This window comes from Lactuca serriola, chromosome 2 (assembly GCF_051521515.1).
Source record: "Lactuca serriola cultivar US96UC23 chromosome 2, Lser_US96UC23_V15, whole genome shotgun sequence".
Classification (NCBI taxonomy): Eukaryota; Viridiplantae; Streptophyta; class Magnoliopsida; order Asterales; family Asteraceae; genus Lactuca; species Lactuca serriola.
In genome coordinates, this window is record NC_136409.1 from 121,024,099 (window position 1) to 121,031,185 (window position 7,087).

The 7,087-nt window shown below is 30.1% G+C and overlaps 1 long non-coding RNA gene across 1 annotated transcript; it reads right to left on the bottom strand.

Annotated features, from left to right (window-relative positions):
- Positions 1-619: 619 nt before the first annotated feature.
- Positions 620-3,366, bottom strand: LOC145090423 (uncharacterized). Its single transcript, XR_013701559.1, has 5 exons — positions 3,100-3,366; positions 2,843-2,978; positions 2,252-2,334; positions 1,261-1,585; positions 620-802 (listed from the first exon to the last, which is right to left on the bottom strand). It is a non-coding gene; the product is annotated as an uncharacterized LOC145090423 (long non-coding RNA).
- Between the last annotated feature and the right edge of the window lie 3,721 nt (positions 3,367-7,087).

Below are 7,087 nucleotides of genomic sequence, written 5' to 3' on the forward strand. Positions count from 1 at the left end.
TTCTTTCATTAGAATTGGGATATATATATATATATATATATATATATATATATATATATATATATATATATATATATGGATGAGATCGGTTGAGAACTCATAGTTTCCCGAGAACCCGAGAACTAAATGTGGAGCGTTAGATCAAATTAAGTCATTAAGGACATGATCGTCATCTTACCGATCTCATTTAATGTTTAATTTTTTTTGTTATTGAAGTATTAATAAAATGTTCTAAAAATTAACATAATAAATCAAATTTCAGATTATTTTTTTTAAATAATTTTTGATTTTTTTTAAATGGAGATTTTTTTTTCTGAAAACATGAGTTTTTAAAAAAAATTGATTTTTTATTAAAACTGCAATTTTTTTTTAAAAACACTGCACTTTTTTCAAAAAAAAAAATACTACAATTTTTTTAAAAAAAAACTGTATTTTTAAATAAAAAACTACATTTTTTTCAAAAAACTGCAAATTTTTCAACAAAAATGCTATTTTTTTTTAAAGAAAACTACATTTTTTTTCAATAAAAAGCTGCAATTTTTTTTAAACAAACTGCATTTTAAATAAAAACTGTAATTTTTAAAAAAAAAATGCATTTCTTAAATCATAAAAAATCGCATTTTTATTAATTAATCTATAAACGTAATAGTACAAGTATTTTATTCGATACAAAATAAAATATAAAAAATGAAAAAATACTACAAATTTCAAAGTGTTCTAATGTCTTCGTGTCAATATTTCTTTATTTTCTTCAATTTATCATTTTTCACCTCTTCAATATTCACCACAATTTCTTCCAAATCTACAAAAAAAAAATTAAAAATGATTAATTCATAAACACTCACTAAAATACATATGTGATTTTCATGTGATTAACATATGAATCACATTTGATTCACATATGAATCGCATGTGATTTACATATGAATCACATTTACATATGACATCATATGTAAATCACATGTGATTTACATGTGAATCACATGTGAATTACATGTGAATCAAATGTGATTTACATGTGAAATCAAATGTGATGTACATGTGAATCAAATGTGATTAATATGTGAATCAAATATGATTTTCATGTGATTAACATAGGAATGTGTGCATATATATGTAATTCACTTGAGATTTACATGTGAATCACATATTATTCATATATGATTTACATGTGAATCACATGTAAATATATAAATGATATCTAAATTAATACAATGGATATTATATACGGCAAAAAAGATAATAATTGAGACTACACACCTGAAATCCAAATTAATGTGAGGAGATCCAAAGACAATTCATAAAGCTGCTGTAGGAGAACATAAAACGTGTTCATAAAAATCATTAAAAAAACTAAGAAATCTGAAATTAATTGAGACTACACACCTGGAATCCAAGTTAATGAAGCATTGCATTGACATCAGGCTTTTTTAGCATTTCCAGAATATCAAGAATAACCTTTAGACGACTGATGTGAATAAGGCTTCAAATAATTATCAACGAGAGAATCCATTATAATGAGTTGCTTTGTGTAAATGCAGTTCCTCAGCTGTTACCTAATTGATTACATATACATATACTGACACTGTATGTATATGTATATACAAACATTAGATTAGATTTGAATGATGATTACTCATATTGACTTGTTTTTATAAATAAAACTAGAATAGGAAAGCTAACCCTCTGGTTTTGAAGCCTCATTTTGGGAAAGTTGATAAAACAAAAATACAGTATTAAATAGTGATATAATGAGTGTGGTGACAAAAATAGGACCGTTGTTTATTTAGCATGTCTAAGAAAGAAGGGCATTTGTAGGTTTGTCACGAAAATATGCTTCCCCAAAGGAGATGCTAATGTTGTTTCTATAAGAAAAATTGACCTTGATTTACTACAACCAGACACATTTGTCAATGACACCATCATTTATTTTTATATCAAGTATGTTCATCTTCTCCTTTTGTCTCATAATGCTCTTAAGTAGAAAATAGGACTTCTTACAAAGAGCCTGAATTTATACTGCAGTTAAATCTCCCATGGAAACAATAAATAGAGAAGGGGAATATGATAAGGAATCATAATATTTGAACAACAATTCTCACTTTCTATCCATGTGGGATAAGTTATTACTTATTACAAGATCTCTTTAGTGATTTAGTGAAGCCATTAATTTTAGAGTGTTCTTACGTTTTCCACTTAACAATGATTATAATTTTAAATGATGACAAATTTTTGAAGAATAAAATCAAACCTGAGGAGAGACACAAATTCCACTTCTTCAACAATTTTTCTTCTGGAAGCTTGCTGATCCAGATAATGATCCACTTGATGCTTCTAAAGGAATAGCAGTTTTTCAACGTACATAAAAAATCAGATAAATTTAGCAACAAGTTTAAATTTTAGCAATTTTGAAGAGATATGAGAGAAATACATGAAGCAAATTTGGTTACTTTTAGTGTAAATAGGAAGGATGATCATGTTATTCTTTTCATATTGATTACATTTAGCATATTGATAACGATTAGGCGATTAACAGTGGATTTCTTCATCATCGCACTGTTTCCGCCATTGATTCTCTATCTTAAAGATTTTATAATCATTTCAATTTTGGAATTATTCACTAATGATGATTTTACATGTACATCTTCATATTAAATACAAATTTCCTTTCAATTTCATCCAAAATCGATAGCAAAAACAAATTTATTTTGAAAAGCTATCAAGAGCATTATCATCTATGGTTTTCAGTCAACGATCGTCATAGGATCAATTTTATCCTACGAACTTAATCGAAACCAACACATAAACAACGAAACATGATTAAAACTTTGATCAAACTTACCTGTAATCGAATTCGAAGCTTAACTCATCGATGCTGATTTCTACGTGGTTGTTATAGTTTTACGCTTCCTTCTACTTTGTTTCTCGACTGATTTTGGTTTAGGAATAATGGAACGGTATGATTATTTGATTTGTACCTGATTATAAAAGCTTTTAGTGTATGTAATTAATTAGAAGTTAATGGTTAAAAATAATTGGGGAGATTGGAGGATGGAGAGTGAGCTAGAAGAATACTTCCAATTTATGATGAATCGATACCTAAATTGATGCTTAAAAAAACTTGAGAGATCATTGTTGATCGATCTCGATGAATCGATGATCATGAATTGGGTGATTTAGGGCTCAAATATCGCAATCGAAGGTGAACACGAAAATTGTCGATCTACAGGTTCGTAAATTCTTCACCGATGATCTGGATATAAAAAATTGTCGATTGGTAGCCGACGTTCATTGTCAACGGACATAGACATGGACCGATTGATGGAGGATGGAAACGAGGGGAAGAGATATGGTGGAGAGAGAGAGAGAGAGAGAGAGAGAGAGAAAGAGATCTGATAAGGAATGGTGATAGGAGACGTATGTGTACGAGTCAATTTCAATAACCCCAAAATGCCCGTAATTCCATTTAATTTTGATGCCCCCGTCCCTTTATTTTTCCACTTATTTACAAAAATGCCACAATGCATCTTGACCATCCCTTTTTTTGATCCAACGCTCCACTTTTAGTTCTCGGGTTCTCGGGAAACTATGAGTTCTCAAATGATCATTCCTCTCTCTCTCTCTCTCTCCCTCCCTCTCTCTCTCTCTCTCTCTCTCTCTATATATATATATATATATATATATATATATATATCCGTTACTTATATTTTTCTTTAAAATCATTAACGTCTAACTCCCATCCGATCTTTACCGTCACTTATACCAAAAATCCATCCTGTTAGGAGTGTGTCTTTATTTCATTGCTAAGTTCCTGGTTTGCGTATCATCTAGAAGAGTATAACACCCTGCAATTTTATCATGTAAGTTTATGTTTTATTTTTCTATCATATTAATGAACATTGCCGAATTAGTCATATTTTGTTGTTGTTTATAGCTATGGAAATGAATACACATATAATGATTATTATAGGATGAATATGAACCTATAAATTCAATAGAACGACATAATATGTAACTTTGAATGATACATTCGCGTACTGTTAAGAGTAACTGGGTCTTCAACAAATAAACCATAACTTCTTCAACTGTGTTGATGACTTTCTGAAGTTAAAATAATATCGTCCTTCTGTCTGCAAATCGTAACTGGTTTGGAACTTCCTACCCCGAAATCATCATCGTCGGACGATTTAGATGAATCTGATGATGAATATCAACATGTACTTCTATTTAATGGAACCGATGGATTATTCGTAGCTTTCTTCATGATTTATTGGGGATTAATTCGGTGATTAAAGTTCAATACGAGATGCATAGATCGATTGTAGAACTTTGGTAGAGGTGGATGAGTTACTCTATGCGAGAGTTAGTGTATGAGACAAGACTTTTTGATTTAGGGATGGATCAATGTAAGACTTTTACTTTACAATTTTGACATAGATTCTGACCGAGATTGTAAGCTATTACCGGTCAACATTATACCGAAGAAAAAAGTTATTTAACTATATCTGTAAATAATAGGAAAAAATCAATATATATATATATATATATATATATATATATATATATATATATATATATAATATTTGTGATATTTTGTTGGTGTTTTAATATTTCTTGGAATCATGTGTTTGTAATATGAGGTTTCATTTTTATCTTGATTTCTTGATTAGTGTTCAAATTGAGATGTTTTTAAGATGTTTTCATTTTATAAAAAGTTATACATTTAGGATAACCTAAAAAGTTATAAATTAAATTAATTTATTATACATAAAAACTACAATTATAGGTTAAAAATACAAAAGTAATAAGTCATGATTATTTTATTAATATTTTTTTATTTTAACCTAAAATAAATACAAAACATTATTATTTAAACCAAAAATGTATACAAATGTTGTGTACAAGGAAAGTGATACAATTACTCCCTATACTTTTAAAATATTATTTTTTTCCAAATACTTTTAAAATATTATCTGTTTTCAAGTACGTATAACAAACATTATCTTTTTCCAAATACTTTTAAAATATTTATCATATTTTATATTTGTTTTATGACATTTAAATTAATTGTAACATTATGTATAATGTAACAATCGGTAAATTTAGGTAAAGTTCGCCGGTCATCATGCCACGAACCTTTTGTTTTTATTAAAACCTAAATGTATGAAATTATATGTTAATAAAGTGTGTTATGATCACTTTTGAAATACCTCAAATTATTCAAGAAGCCATCTATCGTTATAGAAGTAACAAAAATCACAAAAAATTTTATTCAGTTGTGACGTTAAAAATAAATAAATAAATAAATCAATTTTTTCAACGAATATACTTGGGTCAAATGCTTAATTCATATTCGTTGTAATTATAACACCAATATTTAATGAACTCGCGAAAACTGTCAAAACGGGTCATTTAGACGTGGACCTAAAAACGCCTTTTTCCAAGAAGTTTATATATCAGATTTAGGATCCGTCTAACTGTTTGGAATACTTGAAACAGAAACTATCGTTCGCCAACTCCGGGAAAATTATTAAATGTCGAGATATGATTCACCTGAAATTATAATGATATATAAATGCATTTTTTATTCACAAGTGTGATATAACCTTGGATTGCAGTATTAGAACATGCATGGACGTAAATGACTAACTTTATAACCTCATGCAATCAAATTTCTAGTATACCCATGTTTTCTCCCCTCCTCTCACATATACTTGCATTATTTGGAAGATATGATTTATAATCATAGCTTTCTTCCCAAGTTCAATCATGATGGACTCTAAAAGTTAAAGAAATCATACAAGAGAAAGTCTTACACTCCATCTCTCCCTCCTCATGTTTTCTTTTCTTGTAACCTTCCTTACTTCATCCTACACCCATAAGTTAGACATAGTACATGCATGATGAAAAAGTCTTGATGTTGCTTTTAAATCTCATCTAAGGTACACTTATGTTGGGAAACATATGCATCAAATACACTCTATAACTAGGCAGCGGAATAATCGAAACAACAAAACGATTTACCTAAGTATACATGCACCCTATGGATCTACGGCTTCATACTATTACTTCTACCCTAGGAAAACCGAAAATACAAGAAGAATACTAACCTCTTTAGCAGCCAATGATCTTCGAGATTGACTCCTTGTGCGTGCCACCTTGTTTGGATGATGAGGATCCAAACTAGAATCCCTCTCTTGGCTCACACCCAATGAACTCAAAAGAGTAGAAATAAATATAAACTAGGAGGGATGACCTCACGAAAAGTTCTTCCACAATGTGGGAGAAAGAAGGTGGCGAATACTCAAGCCAAAAAATGAGCAAGGAGGAATGAATCCCTAAGGCCCTATTTATAGCCTTTGATACCTCATAGGGTTTTATCCTTCCACCCATGTGGGATGGGATGTGCTAGGAACGAAATTCCCTTTATCCAAAGGGAATTTTCGTCCAACCCCCTTCCTTCTAGGGTTCTGGAATGTTCTCTGATCAATCAACTATTGATTAACTCACATTCAACCCTTCTATTACTTAAACTGTTAATTAATTCCCAAATTGTTTTCCAATTAGTTTCTAATTAATTATTAAACCATAATAATTAATAAACTAATTACTCCTATTATATATTCTACTCAATCTTGAGTCTTGAGGGCAACCCAAGAGGACCCTGCTATTATTAGAAATATCACCAACTAGTTAATGATCTTGGACACACTTCCAACAGTCTCCCACTTGGACCAGTCATCAACTAGATATGCATGGTTCTATATTTCTCAAATAATCAACAGAGAGAATGCCATCCAATGCATCTGCCGAACTCTGCTCTAATCGGTATCAGCCCTCAGATAAGTGATCAACTATTCCTTCATCCTAGTGATATCTGTATGAATTCGAGACATGGATAATGGTCAATCCCAGAATTCAAAATTATGTTTCCCGATATAGATTTGTGACGACTACATCTGACTACTAAATCGAACACATCAATTCTAGTCAGTACCCGGCCAGGTTTTAAGATGTCAACACCAAATCATCGAGGGGCCTATAGATATCGCTTCTCCTATTAAGGCAGAAAGGATGAATAAACTTC